This window comes from Cnephaeus nilssonii (assembly GCF_951640355.1).
Source record: "Cnephaeus nilssonii genome assembly, chromosome: 19".
NCBI classification, from domain to species: domain Eukaryota; kingdom Metazoa; phylum Chordata; class Mammalia; order Chiroptera; family Vespertilionidae; genus Cnephaeus; species Cnephaeus nilssonii.
This window is the reverse complement of record NC_137090.1, coordinates 25115041-25136463: the sequence shown is the minus strand read 5'-3', so window position 1 is coordinate 25136463 and position 21423 is coordinate 25115041. Positions and strand designations below refer to the sequence as shown.

General features: G+C 53.6%; 1 protein-coding gene across 4 annotated transcripts in view; it reads left to right on the top strand.

Annotated features, from left to right (window-relative positions):
* Positions 1-21423, top strand: part of MSI2 (musashi RNA binding protein 2) — a 360515-nt gene that overhangs the window by 273932 nt on the left and 65160 nt on the right. The gene's annotated exons all lie outside the window — the stretch shown is intronic.

Here is a 21423-nt window from a genome sequence, read left to right as displayed (position 1 = left end):
TTTTGCGGCTTGTTAAACCTTCTCTCTCGAATCCCAGGCTGAGCGGCCTGACAGCGACAGTGAGAAGGGGACACAGGCTGAGGGGAGGTGGCCCCACCACCCAGGCCCGGGCGGCCTGTTTCTGGCCTCGCCTTTTCCTCAGATGCCTTTGGACAGTGGGTATCTGGCCAGCAAGACCGGGAACGCCTCCTCTTGTCCTTGTCATTTGATTCACAGTCTGGCCAATGTCAGGGCTCGCCCGTCTGTGCCTTAGTGCACTCTTGGATTCCAGTGGGAAAACTAATCCCTTTTGAGGCCCTTCATTAAACGGTGTGCGGATGAAGTGAAGTAACCTGTGGCAGTGGCTTTGAGAAGACAGTGGTTAGAATAATAACAGTGATTATAATAATGGCACATTGAGAGCAAATCCTGACGCTCGTTGGTTCTTTTTCTTTCTGCTTCCAGCCCGCAGGTGAGCGGCTCACACCTAATGGGAAAGACAGTACCTTCTACAGCTGGCCATGTGCCTCCAGCCCCCCGAAATCAGGAGAGGGTCCCAAGTGCCCATGTTCCCCCGTGTCACCTCAGCCCCTCCCCTGCCCTTGCTTTCCAGATTCCCAAAGAAAGAAGGGTGCTGTGTCGTTAGGAAAAGTAATGGTGGGTGTGGTGCCAGCCGCAAAGCTGACCAGCTGCTCCACAGAGGGGACCCGTGGCTTGTGGCCAGTGCAGGGTGGGTGGCCCTAACGGGTGCTCAGCAGCATCGGGCCTCGGGCCTGGGCTTGCGGGGAGCAGGAAAGGACTTGGCATCACTGAGGAGGAGAATCACAGGTTCGGCTGAGGATCCAGGGGTTTAATCAGCAAAGCTATTTAGGTCCCGGTGAGTCTTAACTGTGAGAATTATTTTGAGCTTCACCTTGTTCCGGAAACGTTGGTTCACTAAGCAAGAAGGTATTTGGCACCGGCGCCCTGGAGAAGGGTGAGGATGAGCCTGGACGTTTCTGGATTAGAGGGCTTTGCAGAGCTCCGGAGCCCACGGCCGGCGCCCAGTTTTGGGGAGACCCAGGCTTGGAACTGTCTTTTAAAAGACCCATCTGTTGACCTTCTTCCTTAAGGAAATCTCTCCTGAGTTAGACTTTTTCTGCACGGGCTGGTCTGGGTCCGTTCTGTCACCTTGAGCGTGGCTGAGTCAGCCCTGGTCCCCCCCCACCCGGTACATGAGCTGGTGCTGACCCAATATTGCCTGAATCAGAAGGGCTGACACTTGGACGGGAATGCGGGACCCTCTGAGTAGAGGGCCCTCCTTGCCCAGAGCTGGCATTTCTGCTGGAGGCTGCCACCCCCCGCACGTCAGCTCGGCGCCACACTGGGCAGCACCTCCCCCCGCCGCCCCGATTTAGAGGAGCCTGGATTGAGGTTTCTGTTGTAAACTCTATTTTTAACTAAGCTGAGCAGGGAGCTGGCGGAGGAGGCTGCAACTTAGGGGCGTTCGGTGAGCTGTGCAGTGGGACAGGAGGCCTTCTCAGCGGAATTGTCCTGCCAGTGCGGACGTGCCCAGAAGCTCAGCCCAAGCATCCCAGGTGGGCACGGGGACCTGGGACAGAGCATGGGCAGCGCTCCCGCTCCTCAGCGCTGGAGGCACACACCCTGTGAGATGCCAGGCAGCCCCCCGGGCGCCTCTGGGCTGGCCTTTGCCGGACTAACCTGACCACGTGTCAGTGTCTGCCCTTACCATTGGGCATTGGTTACTAGTTATTGTAAAACTACCGCTTACATTTGTACTTCCCAGACTCGGTGATCGTTATCATGACCTTGAGAAGCAATCCAAGTATTAAAAGAAAAGCATATAGTATTCATAATAACCAGGAACTTCTGCTCATTGACCCCTGGGTATTCGCCTTGCTCTGTGCAAAGTGTTCTGTGTTATCTCATTAATAAGATGGGTAGGGGGGATGTCACCTGGCTTTTCATTTTTCAAATTCATTTCTTTGACACATTTTACGGAGCGCGAGTTCGAGGCATAGGGGATTCGGCAGTGAACAATGCAGACTGGAATCTCAGGCCTTGATGAGGAAGCTGAGCTGTAGAGGGTGCATGAGTCACCCAAGATGGTGCCACCATGAGCGTGGGACCAGGCATCCGTCCCCGTCACTGCAGGCCCTCAGAGCAGCCCAGGCCAGGGTAGCTGAGCAGTCATTCAGCCTCTCCTGTGTGCAACTTGTCCCGGGCTGTGTGAGCACCAACCCTCCCTTTATCCTGGCTGCCCTTCTGGGGGCTGATGGAGAGGAAAGCCCCGGCTTTGGGGACAGACAGACCTGGGCTGTATCCCAGCTCAGCTTCTCAGGAGGAGAGGCCATGGCCGCTGACTGCACTTGGTACCAGATTCCTTATTTATTCAATTGGGATAATACTACCTGCCTCAGGGCAGGTTGGGAGGATTAGAGGTAATGTCCATGAAAGGGTCCAGTAAGACTTGTATACGAGATAAATGTGGTGGTTGTGATGAGAATGACAAGGACCCAATAAAAAGCAGCCAGCAGCCCTAACCGGTTTGGCTCAGTGAATAGAGGGACGGCCTGCGGACTCAAGGGTCCCAGATTTGATTCCGGTCAAGGGCACCTACCAGTAGGGAGTGTGCAGGAGGCAGCTGATCGATGTTTCTCTCTCATCGATGTTTCTAACTCTCTATCCTTCTCCCTTCCTCTCTGTAAAAAATCAATAAAATATATTTAAAAAAAAAAAAACAGGTGGGAGAGGGTTATGGCTCATCCTGCAGGCACACCAGTCAGGAGGCGCTCTGCCCTGCCACCTGTGCTTCCCCAGCCCTCTCAGCCCGGCCGGGCTGCTGGTCTTCAGGGAGCTCAGGTGACCGAGGCATTAACTCCTGGCACCTCCCCAGCCTGGGCTGAGGCCTCTGCCACTGCCAGCTTCCTTCCCCACCAAGGTTTGGTTATGTCCCTTTACAAACCAATGAAACAGAATAAGCGGCTGCATTATACCTCCCGGCTGGCAGGAAACCAGGAGGGAAGAACCAGAAGGCAAGGCCTCGTGCGTCTGCAGCAGCCTTGTTGGATAGGGACATCCTCCCTCAGGGATGGGGTCTGGTGCTTCCTCAGAGGGATGGGGCGTGGTCCTCCTTCAGGGGGTGGGAGATGGTCCTCCTTCAGAGGGATGGGGCGTGGTCCTCCCTCAGAGGGATGGGTGTGGTCCTCCTTCAGGGGGGTGGGAGATGGTCCTCCTTCAGATGGGTGGGGCGTGGTCCTCCTTCAGAGGGATGGGGTGTGGTCCTCCCTCAGGGATGGCACATGGTCCTCCTTCAGAGGGATGGCACATGGTCCTCCTTCAGAGGGATGGGGCGTGGTCCTCCTTCAGAGGGATGGGGTGTGGTCCTCCCTCAGGGATGGCACATGGTCCTCCTTCAGAGGGATGGCACATGGTCCTCCTTCAGAGGGATGGCACATGGTCCTCCTTCAGAGGGATGGGTGTGGTCCTCCTTCAGGGATGGCACATGGTCCTCCTTCAGAGGGATGGCACATGGTCCTCCTTCAGAGGGATGGCACATGGTCCTCCTTCAGAGGGATGGCACATGGTCCTCCTTCAGAGGGATGGGGCATGGTCCTCCTTCAGAGGGATGGGTGTGGTCCTCCTTCAGAGGGATGGGGCATGGTCCTCCTTCAGAGGGATGGGGCGTGGTCCTCCTTCAGATGGATGGGGCGTGGTCCTCCTTCAGAGGGATGGGGTGTGGTCCTCCTTCAGAGGGATGGGGTGTGGTCCTCCTTCAGAGGGATGGGTGTGGTCCTCCCTCAGGGATGGCACATGGTCCTCCTTCAGAGGGATGGGACGTGGGGAAGGGTGGCTGACCCAATCCCCAGTCCCAGGTGAAGAATGCTATTCTGGGTCATCTGCCGCCTGCGGAGCCTCCAGTGGCGTCTCGGCCTGTGCTGGGAGACGCCCGTCCGGGAGGGAAAGGCTGGATATGTTGTAGGGCCCAGGGTTCAGGCCCAACAGTGACGGGCGGCACTGGGGAGGGCGAGGAGCGAGGTCTCTCTCTGAGCCTGTGCTCTGTCCCAGCTCCTGCTCCTGCCTTCTGCCAAGGACAGCGGAGCTTCTGGCTTATCAGTCGTAGAGATGAGCAGGGCAGTCCTCCCTCGCAGCCTTCGAAGACACAGAAATTTGTCATTTGTTTCAAAAAAGAGCCCCAGCAGGAGCGGATTCCTGCCCTGCCGGCCTTTGCTGTCCCCTCTGAGGATCAGTGGGTGCGACAAGCCAGGGGCCACTGTCTGGTCACTGCGCACATCACAAGTGGGTCTTGCCAAATGATGGCATGCCCAAACCATCTCAGTTCCAGACCGAGAGAGACCACTCAACGGTACCTCCGGAGGAGTCCTTGTGAAATTCTGTCCCTTAGCTCTGGTCTCTCTGGTAAATCCTGGCTTAGGGACCAGTTAGTTACCTCCATACTTGATGTGCTAGACAAACTAGGGAACGAACAAAACAAAAACGAAGGCAAAGGCAGCTCAAATCCTGTGAGATGGTAGGAGGCGTCCCTGCCTGCTAGAGATGATTAAGAAATAAAGAAAAAGCCTTTCTTGGAGTCGTCAGCCCAAAGGGGACGTCGGCTTTGTTTAGGAAAAAGAGTTATAACTGAAGCTGCTCGGAGCACAGCCGTGAGTGGAGTGAGATGCCTCATTTGCGAGTGGCCATGCTCTGCCCCGTCTGACTCCGGCCCCTTCCTCGGTCACTGGTGCTCCAGAGGCGTGTTGATGACACCATCTCCTCCCACCCACGCCCCAGCTCCTCCCCAGCAAAGCTCTGGAAAAACAGCCAAGTGTTCAGCAGAGTGAGAGGCCTGGCTTTCCTTCCTCGCTCCCTCCGCCTCCCCTTGTGGAGAAATCCCATTATCCGGGAGAATGATTGTGAAACTCCAGTCTGTCTGCAGCCGAGCTGTGGGCTGGCCTCCCCCCTCCGCCGCTACCCTGGTCCCCTTGTCTGTCTGCCGGGGGAAGACGGATATCTATACATTAAAGCTTTAAGGATCTATAAATCCGAGTTGATTCTCTGCTGGTGACAGCCCAGGCTCTTCCCCACGACGTCTGACATGATCTAATGGGTTTACAGTTGTTGGAGTGCTTCTCCGAAGCAAATGAAAGCTCTTAGTTAGGGTACGCGTGAAATGGCATTGTTTGTTCCGGACCCCTCGGCAGAGCCGGAGGATCATCCTCCAATTATCCACCCTCAGCTCCAGCCGCCGTAGGATGCGGAGCTCCGCCGGAGGAGCCGCACAGACCGCCCCTGCCGTCCTGGCCTCTCTGCCCGGGAGGTGCCAGGACGCTGGGGTGGGACTCACTCCCAGCTGTGTGCCTTTTGCCAGGAAAGCTTGAGACTAATTGGGAACAGAAGGGATGCCCAGGGGATGAGGACGGGGGACGAGAGGGAGAGGGAGGGTCTCACCAAGGTAGATGAGTGACAAATATTTGCTTGTAGCAAAACAAAAGTCAAAACAAGAGAGACTCCTAATGAGAGCTCTGGGCGTTTCGTGCCTCCAGCTCTCAGGGGCCAGCAGTGTGGGCTGGTGTGATTAGTTGCCTTGCTTCTTGGCACAAGACCAATCCCTCTTTTCAATATCAAGTTTCATAAGCGTGGAACAATAACACATCATTATAAACCCTCCGAGACTGGTGGTGGGTGGTGGCAGGGGTGTTTTCCTTCTTTCCGATAAATCCATCTTTTCAGGGCAGGTACATTTTCCCGTTGTAAATAGAGAATGGCAGGGGACAGATTGTGTCTCGGAAACTTGCTGTATTGTTAATCTGTTATTAGGCAAAAGTCTTAACACGAGGCTGGGTGCTCCGAGGGCTCATTGTGAGCTCGGGATGGAATTATGCATCATGAATAAAAACCGCTGTCAACATGCATTGGTTTCAAAACATTAGAGCATATGGTATGTGATTATCTGTATTGTCAAGTGCAATAAAGTAAATTTGGATATAATAAAGAATGTAATATTTTAGAAATTTGGTAATAAACTAAGGGAGGGATGACAGCTGAGGTTCTTTAAGGCCCCAGACACAAATAAATTGAAGTTGCGGGTCTCTGCAGCCAAGCGGCGGAACGGTCACAACACGGCTGTCTGCGCGCTGTGATTCCCAAGTCAGGAGAAGCCGCTCTGTCCCCCGCCCGCCTTCCCCCGAGAACTGGGGGACGCTGGGCCTTGCGTTTGACAGCAGGAGGGGGCGGTGGCTCCTGGTAGAGATCCAGACCTGGCCTTCCTTCCTGGACTGGAGGTGTGCCCTGTGGTGTGTCCACTGTTCTGGGCAGGTATCAGGCCCAGCCATCCTGAGGACCCTTCTGCCCTGGGGAGTCCCTCTCAGCGACTCTCCAGCTCTCTCTGCCCCCATTTGGTGAGTGGGGAAGGTGATGCTAAAAGCATCCTCTTTCTGGAGCTCCCACCAACCCACAGTCAATTTATTACCTCAAGGCAGCACGTCAAACTGAGTGAGAAAAACACATCTCCAGAGGGCTCAAGCGCTGCAGCGTCCGATTAGGGCCAGGAGCTGTGCTGAGCTTCATGTGCATTGTCCTGTTTAAAGGCTCTATAATCCTAAAATGTTATCCCCATTTTATGGATAAGAAAACTGAGGCAAAGAGGGATATCACACAGCTGATCAATTGTGGAACTGGGATTATATTATAGCCCATGTCTGAACCCAAAGCCCAGATGCTTTTCATTCTCAACCCACAAATAATAACCCACACGTCCGAAGGCCTCCCCACAGGAAACCTTCCATTTACTAAGCAAGCTAGGGACTTGAAAGAATGTTCCAGGAAAAAAAAAAATGCATCTAGGTGATTTCTCTTTCTTTCCACTTGGGCCTGGCAGAGGCTGGTCTGCATTTATGGTTTTTTTTGTTTTTCCTTTAGCTTTGATTTTTGTGCCCTGACTCCAGCTAGGTGAGCTCATTCATCACCACCCTCGCAGTTTGCCTTGGTCCTGCCCTCATCTCCCTCTGGGGAGGGCTCCTGCCCCAAGTGAAGTCTATGGATGGGGGCCAAGGCAGACTCTGTTTGCTTTTCCTGGCTGCTTTCATATTTCTGACCCGGGCTTCACCCCGACCCCTGGCTTCTGACTTCCAGACTTGCCTTGACCCCCAGCTTCCAGGAAGCCCCAGGTGTAGCCCTGCCTGCCCCCTTGCTTCACCCCTGGCCGCTGTGGTCTCCTGTGCCGCCCAGCCAGGCAGACCGTTCATCATTAAGCATGAAGAATTGGGACCACCATCATCGGCCCGGCTAAAGCAATTTGGATGGCTGGGAAGACAGTCAGTCCATTTCATGCCTGGATACCTCTGTAATTCCTAGAACGAGGTGGGCAGAGATTTGAATAAACCCCTCTGGCCTAGGGATCGTGTGACCTGGTTTCCGCTGGAGATGACAGCAAGGTGAATCCAAATTCATTTCCCAATTGCTTGGCTTTGGCACCTGGGGACAGACCCCGCTAGAGCCCATCCCACTGCAGCCAATGTTTACTGATATTGAAATTATTTGCAAGTCTCAGCTGGCAGCCCACTTATTCCAAGCAATATTAGGTACAAAATCCTACATGAAAACCACAGATTTGTGCAGGGGTGATAACAGGAGCGTGCATTATCTCATTTAATCCTCGTGGCAGCCCTGGGAGGTCAGCAGTTTTTATTCCTGTTCTCAGGTGCAGGCACAGGATCAGGGAGGTTAATGGCCTGCCCCACATCACACAGCCAGGGTTCCAGCCACATCCTCCGGCTCAGGGCTCAAAGCTCCCCGGGGTCTACGGAGTCCCACTGCTCTGCCTTAGAAGAACGTGCTTCTCTTTCTCTTCCTCCCACCCACACCCGCCCACATCTGCCCTTCCCAACACGCTGCACCGAGTGACATCAGATCCTAGAATAATTTCCTTGGGGCAAAACAGACCTTGAGTCCCTGCCTCTTGAGTTTCTCTTAGACATGCGGGTGGAGCCTGCAGAGGGGCGGAGGGGGAGACACACGGGGCACGTCTGCCCTTGCTGGAAAGTCTCAGGGTTGCCCACTGACCACCACCCCTGCCCGCCGGAGAGCTGAGTGTTCCTAATGATCTATGAATGTATTAATCCTACTTTCCTGTTAATTAACAATACGATAAAACTGGCATTTCGTATGTCGTCGCTTAACACATGTTTTAGCAATTATGTACTTAGTGGTTTGGATTCAGAATGCTAATAGAATAAAATTTTAATGAAGATACGATGCTATGAAAAATGTATCGGGAAGAGTTCAGGTATCGCTGCCATTCATGTGTAGGGAGCAGAGGTTTGAAGGGTGGACCCTCCCGCCCCCAAAAAAGTGCCTTCTTATCTCTCTGTGCACTGACCTGGGAGGGCCCAGGAGATCCTGGAATCGGCTGGCTCTTGACCCCCATGAACATCCCACCCATAGGCCCCGCCTTGGGAGTCAGCAGGGCTCCACACCATCTGGCAGCCACAGAAGGACCTGCTTACTCCTACCCTGTCCTCTGGCAGTTTGTAGTCTCTGACAAAAAGAAGACTTTAGAACCAGAGGTCCGGACCCACGGCCACACCTTCTTCCAGAGCAAGAATGTCCAAGACCTTTTAATTGTGGGGGGAGAAAAAAGCACCCCCTCCCCAATATATCTTGTCTGATTTTCAATTTCTATACATGTAGTAGATCATGTTTATTATAAAACCTGTATAACTAGGAATATAGTTAGGTGGGATACATTTAAAATAAGCCATGTTTAGGCTTTTATTTGTTAACTAGTGGCCCAGTGCATGAAATTTGTGCACGGGGGTGGTGGTGGTGTCCCTCAGCCCGGCCTGCACCCTCTCCAATCTGGGACCCCTTGAGGGATGTCCGACTGCCAATTTAGGCCCAATCCCATCGGGCCTAAACCGGCAGTTGGACATCCCTCTCACAATCTGGGACCGCTGGCTCCTAACTGCTCACCTGCCTGCCTGCCTAATCTCCCCTAACCACTCTGCCTGCTTGCCTTCTCACCCCCAACTGCTCCCCCTTGCCAGCCTGATTGCCCCCAACTGCCTCCCCACCAGCCTGATCGCCCCCAACTGCCCCCCCACCAGCCTGCTCACCCCCAACTGCCCCCCCTGCCAGCCTGCTCACCCCCAACTGCCCCCCCTGCCAGCCTGATCGCTCCCAACTGGCCCCCCGCCAGCCTGCTTGCCCCCAACTGCCCCCCCACCAGCCTGATCACTCCCAACTGCCCTCTCCTCCTGGCCTGATTGCCCCTAACCTCCTCTGCCTCGGCCCAGTCCCAATGACTTTGTCCGGAAGATCTCCCGGTCTAATTAGCATATTACCCTTTTATTAGTCTAGATATTTTTAATGAGAGTAATGTGATCAAATGTGCTTCTTTTAAAAAAGAATCTTGACTTGACCCTTTGTTGTCCAGCTCTAAAGTTTGGATTCTACGACTCACTTATTTTGATCCTTGGTTTCAATGCCCGTCTTAATGAAAACTACGCCTCCAGGATACACAGGGCTCAGGGAAAGAGGCACATCCACTATGCTGGCTGGATCAGGGTACTAATTTCTCAGTCCCATCCTCCAATTATGCAAAAGATTTTGTTGAAATTCAGCTTATTAAATTTCCATGTTCCCTGATGTCAATCAGCTCTTCGTGCACACTAATCAAGTGCTGCATTTTTATATTTTTAACAAATGGGTTCAAAATCCATTGAAATGTTCATTTTTTAAAATTGAGTTTCATAGTTCTGTTTTCAAGTTTTAAATGTATGCAGATACAAGAGCTTTCATAGGAAATCCAGTTACATCGGTTTTAACAACAAAATCACAGAACAATAGAAATGTTTTGGGAACGTGTGTTTTCCGAGTGCTTTCTCTTATAGCAGACGTTCCTGTGGGAAAGTGGTTCTTTCTCATTAATGTGGCTGCCCCATCGGATCAGAACACGTTTTGGGGGCATGTTGTGGCCGGAGGAGGCTTGCTTAGAACATGGTCAGCTTGCCATTTTCTGACCCTGGCATGTGCTTACGCCCTTAGTATTACCTGCAGGCTAGGTTGTCTTTGCAGCGCCCGTTCTGTGAGGGTTCCTTTAGTTAAAGCCAAATCACATCACCTGTGCATTGATTTACTGGCCCCACGTCAACAGCACTTATGTACCAGCCATGCTTGCAGCGGGTGAGTGAAGGAGGTGTCCCTCCGGCTGTAGCCCCTGCAGCATTTCCTTTCCTTCGGGGGTCTGTGAGCCACCCGCTCAGACAAGTGTCTGTCTGACATGTGGTCATGTGAGGGCCAGGGCCATACAGTCCACATATGAACTATGAGTGAAGCTGAAATTATCCTATCTAATAAATAAAAGAGTAATATGCAAATTGACTGTCACTCCAACACACAAGATGGCTGCCCCCATGTGGACACAAGATGGCCACCACAAGAAGGCCAGCAGGGGAGGGCAGTTGTTAGGGACCAGGCCTACAAGGGAGGGCAGTTGTGGGCGATCAGGCCAGCAGGGGAGGGCAGTTAGGGGTGACCAGGCTGGCAGAGGTGGGAAGCTGGGGGCAACCAGGCCTGCAGGGAAGGCAGTTGGGGGGGACCCAGGCCTGTAGGGGAGAGCAGTTGGGGGAACCAGGCCTGCAGGGGAGGGTAGTTGGGGGAACCTGGCCTGCAGGGGAGGGCAGTTAGGGGTGACCAGGCCTGCAGGGGAGGGAGGGCAGTTAGGGCAATCAGGCTGGCAGGGGAGCAGTTAGGCATCAATCAGGCTGGCAGGGGAGTGGTTAGGGGATGATCAGGTTGGCAGGCAGAAGCAGTTAGGGGCAATCAGGAAGGCAGGCAGGCGAGCAGTTGGGAGCCAGCAGTCCTGGATTGTGAGAGGGATGTCCGACTGCCCGTTTAGGCCCGATCCTACTGGGACCGGGCCTAAATGTGCAGTCGGACATCCCTCGAGGGGTCACAGATTGGAGAGGGTGCAGGCTGGGCTGAGGGACACACTCCCCCTGCATGAATTTCATGCACCAGGCCTCTAGTTGTAGATAAAAAACAAAAATTAGACGTTATACTTTCTTCCTTTTCCCAATGTTTCTTAACCCTAACTGCACATCTGAATCACAGGAGATTTTAAAACAGACAGGTGCTGGGGTGCTGCCTCAGACCGCACTCAATTCTGAGGGTGGAGAGTAGGCATGGGTATTTTAAAAATGTGTCCTCATTGGTTCTTACATTTTAATTTGATAAAAATCACCTGGGGAAGGTGTTAGACGTGTGATTCAGGCTCAGGAGGTCCCGGGTTGGGCCCGAGACTCTGCATTTCCAGTAAGTTCACCGGCAGTGCCGTCGCTACTGCTCGGTGACACACCCTGAGTGGCCCGTCTGTGTTGCCCCCAGCCCCTGCTTCTGCATCCTCTTCCTCCCTCCCCACCCCGGACGCTATCTGGGAGCCGAGGAGCTAGCTCTCAGCAGAGCTGCCGCCCCCACCAGGCTGCCTGGGCTGCTGGTTTCAGCTGCTCGGAGAGATCTGGCCTCCAGATGTTAAGCACGGTTCCTTTAACAGCCCAGAAAATAAAATAAAATAAAATAAAACAGGCCACCCTCCCATGGTGAGTAAGCGTGTGTCTCCTGCAGGGGCACCTTGATGGGCAGCCCCCCTCCCCCGACTCCGGGTGGGCCTGACACGGGCGGGGCGGGCTGGAGTCACTGGAGTCAGATGCCCTCCTGCCCCCGATGCCGCAGAACAGACCCCCCCACCCCCCGCAGGGAGCGTGGAAGGGGGGCCGGCACGGCGGGCGTCCAGCCAGGGCCCTGTCAGTTGGGACTATTCTGAAACCATACCTCATCATAAAAGTCATATAATTTGTGGCAGTGCTGAAAGCCTGCTTCCAAGTGGTGGTTTTTTGATGGAGTTTTGGAACCTTATCTGAGGCCAGCAACCGTTGCGAGAACTTGTTAGAGGGAAGGAAGGTGGGCGTCTGGAGAGGACTGCTGGTGAGGCTGTGGTTGCTCTGAGGGGTCCCCTCTCCCTACGGGGGTGAGCCTCTTCACCTTCCCCCCTCGGTTTCCCTGTCCCCTTCATGTTCCCTCTTCAGAGGGCACCAGGGAACCCCCTCAAAGACCAGGGGCCTGTGGCTTTCCCCTCAGCAGCCCGACTGCAGGTGCCCAGCCCCGGGGCAAACGCCGGAGCCGCCGCGGTGCGTCAGTGGTTAGATGAGGCCAGGGTGGCCACACCTGCCCAGCCCGCGCAGGGCCTGGGGCTCACAGACCAGCACATGATCTTTGTTTTTACCCAAAAGGAAGCACAGTATGGTCTTTTTAAGTGACAACCCTGCCTGGGAATTCACCTGAATCTTGTTCCCCGTGATAGTTGGTAAAGTACCGTGGCATCACTTAGACATCAAATCCGTTTTCATAAGTAAGGCTCAAGGCAGAGGGCAGAGGTAAGCGTGAATGGACCTGGAGGTTGGAGTAGAGAAGATGCCATTTGATGGGTGGCAGAAGGTAGCTAACCCCCCATGAGCGTTTTCAAGCAATCCTCCTGTCCGGTGAGGTCGGCTTTACTTCTGTCCCACAGAGGAGGATACTGAGGTCAGAGTGGTCCTGTAACTTGCTCAGAGTCACATAGCCAGTCGTTGCTGGCTCACATCCAAGCCTGCTTTCCAAAGCTCACCTCAGCAGGGGCCACCAAGGTACATGGAAACCTGCTCTTACCTTCAGGATGCTCACTTGGTGGGGCTGGAGGCTGAGTGTCCGAAAAGGTGACAGATTTGAAACCCACTCTCTGGGGGAGAGCCTGGGGTTACCAACCCAAATGCCCACCTCGGCAGAGTCCAGCTCCCAGCTTGGTGCCCTGTCTCCCCTGAGCTCAGAAAGCCCCGGGACTTAGAAGCTCTAAAGGACACGCTCCTGCCGGTGGAGCCGAGGCGGAGGCAGCGTCCCCGTGCCCTTGCTCCAGCTGCGTGCACGACCTCAGCCTCTGCCGCCCCGCTGGGCGAGCGCCGCAGCCCTGGCACCTTCTGCCGGGGTCCTGATCCGAGCCAGTTGTCTAGCGATTTAATTTGGTGAATTTACCACCGCGTCCCAGAGTTTATATTGGCACTTAACAGCAGTAATATGTGTCTCTCTCGCCAAGAACTGACTATTTTCCCGACCAAGATGGAACACCATGCACAAAAAATAGGTTTGTGAACTAATCTGCTGCCCTGACAAGTGTCATTCACAGAATCGCTGCCACGGAGCGTCCTCAGAATGAAATGAGGTTGGGGTTGTCTGGCCCGGATCACAGGTGCTTTTTCCCCCTCAGTTAACAAGGCCCTGGGATGAGACAGCCTTTTCCCTGCAGCCACCGGCGCCTTCAAATCGCACGATCAGTATTCATGGCAGATTTCTCTCTTAGAAAAATAGTTGGGGATGGTTGGAGGTCTTTCTCTCTCCCCCTCCACAGCACGCCCCTCAGTGAATCTCTTTCCCTCCCTTCCTCTCTCTCTCTCTCTCTCTCTTTTCCTTTCTATCCTCCTTCTCTTCCTTCCTGGGTGGCTTTTTCAGAACCCCCACCCTGTCGTAGAGCTCTCTATATACTCATCTAATTTCACAGACCAGGAGGTGCCTCCCATCAGTGTGTAAAAAAAAAAGTCTCCCACCTCCTGAATAACTGTTTGGAATTCTAAAATAAAACTGAATTGCTTTTGCATAAGGATTTGTTACAGGTAAACCACTAATACCTCTGGGAGCAGAAGCAAAATCAGTCATTTACACTTTAGTGTGAACTGGTTTCTGACCCTTCCCTAAGCCTGCCATAGAGAAGCATCCTCTTTGCTCCCCGATCTCTCCCTGCTGTGGGTGAGGGTGGCCTGTGGGGCTGAGAGGTCCGGCTTTCCAAGAAGGGATATCAGAGGCTTCTTAAAGCAGCCTTAGTTTCCCCCTCCAGGTGGAATGTTCTTGGTTTTTTGTTTGTTGTTGTTTTTGTTTGTTTGTTTTTTACCAGATCACTTCTACTCTGCTTGCCCTGAATTGGGAAGCTGAGAGCAGAGTCAGACTTGGGTGGGCATCAGAATCACTAGAGAGCTGGTGAAAGTGCAGATGGCTGGGTCACGTCCTGGAGCCCACGATAGAGGCAGGTAGAGTTCAGGGATCTGCATTTTAAACCGAGGCCCGGGAGGGGCCTCACTGAGAGACACTGGCTTAGGAGCACACTCCACTTCCACCCCAGCCGGGTTTGTGGTCTAACCTCCAGAAATGGTCCTGAGGTTGTGGTGGCCACGTAAAAAAATCACTGGTAACTAAAGCCTTCATGACGCGTTCGCTGATTCACGGCTGGCCTCTGCCTTTTAGAAGGTTGGTGCTCACGCTTCAAGGTCGGGTGGTGGCAGCTAGAGCATCCTTGGGCTAAAAAGGAAAGAGAGGCACCTTTCCAGTGAGAAATTGGCTCCCCTCTGGCAAATGCCGCCAACGTAGCTTAATATTAATTTAGGGAATTCAGTCTTGAGCAGTAGATTGGAAATCTGATAGTGTCATTTCTGTTATCTGATTCCCCATGCACCTGAGATTGCTCCCCTCCCCCGGCCCCCACTCTCCCCGGCCCCCAAGGGTGGCTGGAGAGGCGCAGGTGCAGGCTGGCTCTGCAAGTCCCTCTCCCCTCCTGATTAAGTGGTGTGTGTGGGAATAAAGGAGACCCACGTCGATTCGCACCGATCTGTGCCTTGCCTGCGCCAGCCACTTGTAATTCCCACAGCCCCAGCCAGCTCTGCAAGGCAGAAAGAAATATGACCAGGCAAGTTGAGAAAATAAATTAAACTAAGTGTCAACTTTTCTTGTTTCTCTCCTCATTATTAAGAGATGGAATGGGGCTCGTTTATCAAGCAGGGGGAGAAATTAATTGACACGGCTTTAATATCATGATGTCTGGCATGTCTGGTCACATTCCTTCATTTTTTGGAAAGGCATTTTATTATAGTTTACAGCAACCAGCTGCCAAACTACTGGTGTAAACGAGGAAGCAGGTGCATGAATGATGCCACAGCGCAGGGGCTGCAGGGCCACCCTGCAGGGGACATGGAGGGAGGAAGGCCAGGCCAGAAAGCGGCCCAGAAAGAGGCCGCTTGTTGGCTCAGAGTCAGGGAGGAAGAGAGGTACGGGGAGGAGAGAGGGGGTCACCTCTGCAGACCCCTGGACTCCATCCCAGGCTTGTTCGCTGGCCCCGGCGAGAGTGGCAGCTAGCGTCTGCCTCAGATGGCCTCCTGGCCCGCGTGCCTTTCTCTGACCAGCCCCTGAGCTGAGTCCTGCGTGCGCACGGGTCAGCCTGCCTGCCCCGTCTTTGTTCTTCGTAAGCCGAGGACGTAGTGCTTCTCTGGTCCCCGCTGCAGCGCAGCTACTCATTACAGAGCCCGTTTGCTGCGAGAAGCCTCTAGCATCGCACTTGCTGCCAGCCCCGTTGCAGGCACTCGCCCTGTGCCCGTCCCAGGCGAGCCTGGCTTAGGAGGTGCCCTCTGCGGTTTTCTGTATAAAAGTCGTTTCTGCTGTGTGCTGAGAAACCTCAGTGTCCCCCCAGCTGCCTTTCTATCCAGGGACTCAGGGCCCTCGGGCGCAGGGACACAGCACTCAACTGGAATAGAGGAGCGAGTCTTCTCCGCACTTTCTCCTTCTGCCGGGTCAATGGGGGGGAGGGGGGAGCTGTCCCCCACTGTGTAGAGCTTCTCATAAGGACGTGACGGGGCAGGGTCTAGAGACAGGTGTGAGGCGAGTTTAGAGTCCGGAAGATACTGCCATGTGAAGACGGTGGACAGTGGTGAAAAGAGCATAGGCTCCCCCCACTCCCCCAGCCTCAGTTCTTCAATCTGTGAAGTGGGCCAGTCATTCCTGCTGCACAGGGGGGACGAAGACTGAGTTAAGGAACAGCTGCTCAGCTCTAGCCAGTTTGGCTCAGTGGATAGAGTGTCGGCCTGCGGATGGAAGCGTCCCAGGTTCGATTCTGGTCAAGGGCACATGCCTTGGTTGCGGGCTCGATCCCCAGTGTGGGGCATGCAGGAGGCAGCCCATCAATGATTCTCTCTCATCATTGATGTTTCTATCTCTCCCTCCCTCTCCATTCCTCTCTGAAATCAATAAAAATATTTTTTTTAAAAAAGAACAGCCGCTCAGTACATGTAGATATGCTTTCTCTTTTCAGAGTGGTTATTAGTATGCGACCTGATAATAACTAACTGCCCTGTGGGTACCAGACATTAGAAATAATAACTGGAGGCACCCGTGCTTGGCTTGGTGGGAAATGGGAATCTTACCTACCAAGGTCCACGTTACCATTTGGGCCTGGAGGCAGCCATAGCGGGGGGACTGTGGCCCCATCACTCACCCAGGGTCTCACGTCTGAAGATGCTCAGGAAACTCGACTGGCAGCTCACACCGCACTTCACTAAGTGCAGGGAGCGTGCCCTGAGTCTCCCAAAGCGGCCGGCCGCCATCGGAAACACGGCGCCCGTTTTGGAGAGCCAGCTTGTTTTGTTCTCGGAACCAATCAATTTTCCAAGTTCTATTTTTAGGGCAAATCCAGGGCATGTGAAGCCACCTGTCCCACTGTGCTCATCTCTGTCCTTCTGGTCTGAGGGGCCTGCAGGGTGGGGTCTGAGACCTTCCCCACCCAGGGTTCCAGGAAGACCCTTCAGGCAGCGGAAACCAATGTGCCAAACCCCACGTAGCCCAGAGAGGGGGCTCCGTAATGCTCCGAGTTGGGGATGGCGGGAGCCCGAGGTGAAATGCCGACTAACAGACGCACACTGAGGGTCGACTCTGACGAAGCCCCCAGACCCGCATGCCTCATGGCCGCTCTGAGCCATAGGGCCACCAAATCCCTCTTACTGGGCCAAGAAAGACTCTGACGTCCCGCTCTGGCTTAGTGGCCACGTGTCACTGTGGGCAGGTCATTTAACGGTGCTGAGCAGTTAAGCAAAAGGATGAGGGCAGAGGCCGCCCCGCCTCTCACAGGGTTACCTTGGGGACCAGGGAGGAGGATTGATGCCTGGGAAACACGGTGAAACGAGAAAGCACTCCCACACCCAAACCGACGTCTCTCGTGTTTACCCTGGAAGCAGCCCACGGGTGCTGCCACGCCCCTCCACGCTGAGTTACCAGCGGGAGAAGGAGGTTGCATGAGTTATAAATGTGCTAGCGCCCACATTCCTTACATTCCTAATGGGTAAAGTCAGAATCAGCTCAACGAGCTGGGTGTGTGTTTTTCCCCCTCACTTCCCCCCCCCCCCCACCCACCCCCATTAACCAAGTGTGTTAACTCATGCCTTGCATTGATTTTCACTGAGGATGCATTAGGCACTGCTCAATGCCTATTAGTGTTCATTGACCTATATGATAAGAGAAGAAAATTATTTTTGAGGCTAGGAGGAAGCCGTTCCCATCTCTCCCTCCCTGACCTAAAAAAGAATTTTTTTTGTAAATTAACTGCCGGATGTTCCTCAGCGACTGCATTTGGAGCAGGTCATTTTAATTCTGAGGTATCTTGTTTTCAGATGCCTGTTCTCTTCTGCATGCCTGTGTGTGTGTGTGTGTGTGTGTGTGTGTGTGTGTGTGTGTGTGTGTGTGTGTGTTTGTAGCTTTGTATTATTCAGATGCATATTCAGCGTTGTTCATTTGAATAAAAGAGAGAAAAGGATTGGACTGTTAAGTGCTTATCTCTTAAATAGAGCTTACTGTTCGCTTCATTCAGGACAATGATGTAGAATTTTGTTTTTAAATGCTCGCTATCAGCTGGTACCCTGAGCAGTTGGGGTACCGGTTGGCAGGAGTGGGGATGTCCACGGGGACCCCCAGAGGGCCCGGGTGGAGTGTGAGAGCAGGACCACCTGTCCCCTGCTCCCTCTGCCCGGTTCCTCCTGCTCCTTTTAGGGGCCCAGAGAGGTGAAGGGAGGCTCCGGGGGCACGTAGCTTATTGTTGGCCGCTTTTGAGTGAGAATAATTATGCATTTCTCTTACCTGGCTGCTCTGCCCCGGTCTCACGGGCTTTCCCAAGCCCCATTTCTGAGCCTCTGTGGGGCTCTCTTGGGGGGAAATGGGAGGGAACTAACGAGTCCTCCCTGCCCCTTGTCAGGAAGGCTCCCCCAGCACATTGCTCAGAAGACACGATGCCTTGAGAAGATGACGCTGAGTGAAACAGACCAGCGGCAGGAAGACACATACTGTGGATCCCACTTACCTGAGGTGCCCAGAATAGTCAAATCCATAGAAACAGGCAGCAGAGCAGAGGTTACCGGGGACCAAGGGAGGAGGAATGGGGAGTTATTGCTTAACGGGGACGGATTCGGTGTGGGTTGGTGGGAAAGTTCTAGAAATGGGTGGTGGTGATGGCTGCACGATAGCATACTGAACTGCACACTTAAAATGGGAGAAAAAAAAAGTGAATTTTGTTATATATATTTCACCCAATAGAAAATTTTCAAAAAATAAGACATTGTTGCCAAAAAGGGATTTTTTTTCCCCACCTACCACCCTACCCCTCCCAAATTCCTGACCTCATTGTTTTGTCCCTCACGCCTCGGTTTCATTTATTTGGGGGATTGTTCATCACTGGGTAACTGTTTCATTGTAAGTGATAAGGCACCCGTGAGATAAAAACGATCATACGTTAAGGAGCAACATTTATTGATAATTGTTACTGTGCTTTCTCCAAATGAAATAGATAAGTAATTTAGACATAATCAAGTTTGCTTTCTCTGTGTGGGCCAAACAGACAGGATGTTAAAATGATAGAGATCGTTAAAATACTGCCAGTGCGCCCCGACATCACTGCATTGGTGTGCATCCGGGGCGCTCTCCTTTAATCAGGAAAGTCAGTTTTGTGATCCTCGAATTTTGAGCCTGTGGGCTTAGGGAAGGGACCAGAGGAAGAATGTCGGAGTCAGAATTTGAAATGATGCCCCGAGTCCTGCCCCCGCCTTCCCGGTGCACAGTCTGCATTCTAATCCCTGCCTCCTGGCTCCGCACGCCTCTTCCTGTCCCCAGGCGCTGGCACAGAGAGGGAACTTGGGGCAGTGGGGGTCCTGAATGGGGTTGGGCCTAGAGTTGGGGCAGCGATTTATTTGCACAGCGGGCCAGGAAGACATGGGTCGCAGCAAAAAAGCCACTTCCGTGGCAGTGAACTCAGCTCCTGACCCCTGTGGCGACTTGCCTTACCCGGGGTCAAGGTCATGTGCTCGGCAGCAGATGGCTTTCAACCAGGCTGTCCTCCGGCTCGTGGAAGGGCGCCTTGGCCTACACGGACTTCATGCTCCTTCCTGATGGCATGATGCTTTTGGTCCATCCGTCCACATTCTCCTGCCTTCTACCCAGATCGAGTAATTGGCCTGGAGCGAGGAGCTCGTGGGTGACCCGCCTGCATGCGGGTGACAGAAGCCTGTCACCTTGCTGCTTTGGTTTCCAGTGGCCGCCACCACAAATCAACACCAACTCGGTGGCTTAAAACAATAAAAACGTATTCTCTCACAGTTCTGGAGACAGGGACTCTGAAGTCAAGGTGTTAGCCGGGCCACACTACCCCCGAAGGTTCTGGAGGAAAACTCCTTTGCCTCCCCCAGCTTCTGGTGGCTCAGGCATTCCTTGGCTTGTGGCTGCATCACTCCAATCTCTGCTCCGCTCTGCGTCTCCAGTCTGCTCTCCTTTCTCTTAAAAGAACACCTGTCCATTGGATTTAGGACCCACCCTAATTCTTAACACGTTAAGCGCCATGTCAGTCACCAGTGACTGACACTATACTTTCCGTCCGGACCGGTCAGTCACTGGTGCCACCAGCATATTGGTGAAACCGGATATCGCAGGCTAAACGGAAAGGAAGACAAAACAGGCTTGGCGCTTAATGTGTTAAGTAAGACCCTTAATTAAATTTTCAAAAACGCTTTTTCCAAATAAGATCACGTTTGTAGGTTCCGGGAGTTAGGACTTTAGGACATGGATATATTGGAGCGGAGGGGCACACTATTCAACCCATTGCACTCATCCTAACTGACAAGAACTGATCTGCCCTGGCTTGCGTAGGGATACACAGGTTGCCTGGGTTTGGGTCCAGGCTAGAGGAAAATGAGACCCGGAGTGACCAACCCACAGGCCAGAAGTGAGGGTGGTGAGGGAGGAGGAGGTCTGTATAGAGAAGGTGCTCGCCATGAGTGGGAACCTCCGACTTGTGCCTTTTCGGGGGGGAAATTGTCTTGTTGATCTCTGCCTCCTCCACGCGCAGGCTCGTGTTCAGCCAGGTTCACATCTCCGGAGAGGAGAGTGTCTTCCTGTGTTCGAGCTGCTTTTACGAAGTACATCAGACAGGGGGGCTTGTGCACCACAGAAGTGTGTTCTCACGGTTCTGGAGGCTGGCGGGCAACGATCGGGGTGCCAGCACGGTCGAGTTTTGGTGAAGGCTTGCTTCCTGGTTACAAACAGCTATCTCCTTGGCATCTCCTCCCGCGGCAGAGAGCAGAGGGAGGGGAAGCCAGCTCTCTCATGTCTTTTCTCCGGGCACTCATCCGTTCACCAGGGCTCTCCCATGGTGCCCTGAATGTCTACTAAAGGCCCTCAGTACCTTCGCACCGCGGGTTAGGATTTCAGCCTAAGAACTTGCAGGAAGGGGACACGAACATTCAGCCTGTAGCAGAGAGTCCTGCAAATCCTGACTTGGGTTGTGACTCAAGCTGTGGGACCCAGTGTCCAGTCTCATCACCATAATCCGCAGGTGCAGGACTCCAGGCTCAGAGGTGACACGTAGGTTGGAAGCCAACGCCGAGTCAGAACTGGAACCCAGGCCTCCTGCCTCCCCATCAGGGTCTGTCTGCTCTGCCTGTTGGTACTGACATTGCAGCTGCGTTTCATCGAGGTGGGGTGCCATCCTGCAAGCAGGTCCATGTGTTAGAGCAGCGCCTGCCAGCGGGGTCACAGATGGGGCTGCATGCTGGAGACCCTGTCGGGGGCAGGAAGAGAAGAAAGCGAGGGGCAGGAGGGTAGCAAGAGGAACTCAGGATGCTGAGCGGAGGTTGCCTGCCAAAATTCTCCAGTACGGCTGGTCTAGCAAAGGCGGTCTCCAGCCGAGTACATACAGCGGATAGCCGACAGGCTGACAGCAGGCATCAAACAGTCTTAAACTGCCCCAAACCTGTAGCGCGTTTGAAGCGGCAGTAGAAAAAGGATGCCTGCGCAGAACAGAGGCCTGAAACTTTTAATAGTTTCTTCCAGGCCTCAGGATGTCCTGATGAGGTATTAGAGGAAGTAATTCAGGAAGAAAAGGACAAATAACCGTCTCCGTCTGGAGGCCGACCGGAGGGCTGGCCATTCCAGCAGAAAGGGCAAGCCTGGCCCCGCGGTGAGCCCGCCGCCGCGGGCTGCCCACCACCTTGCAAATAACAGACAAGAAAATGTCTTGTTTGCTTGGGGACAAATGGAAGCCACACAGCACCCGCCGCATGTGGGTGA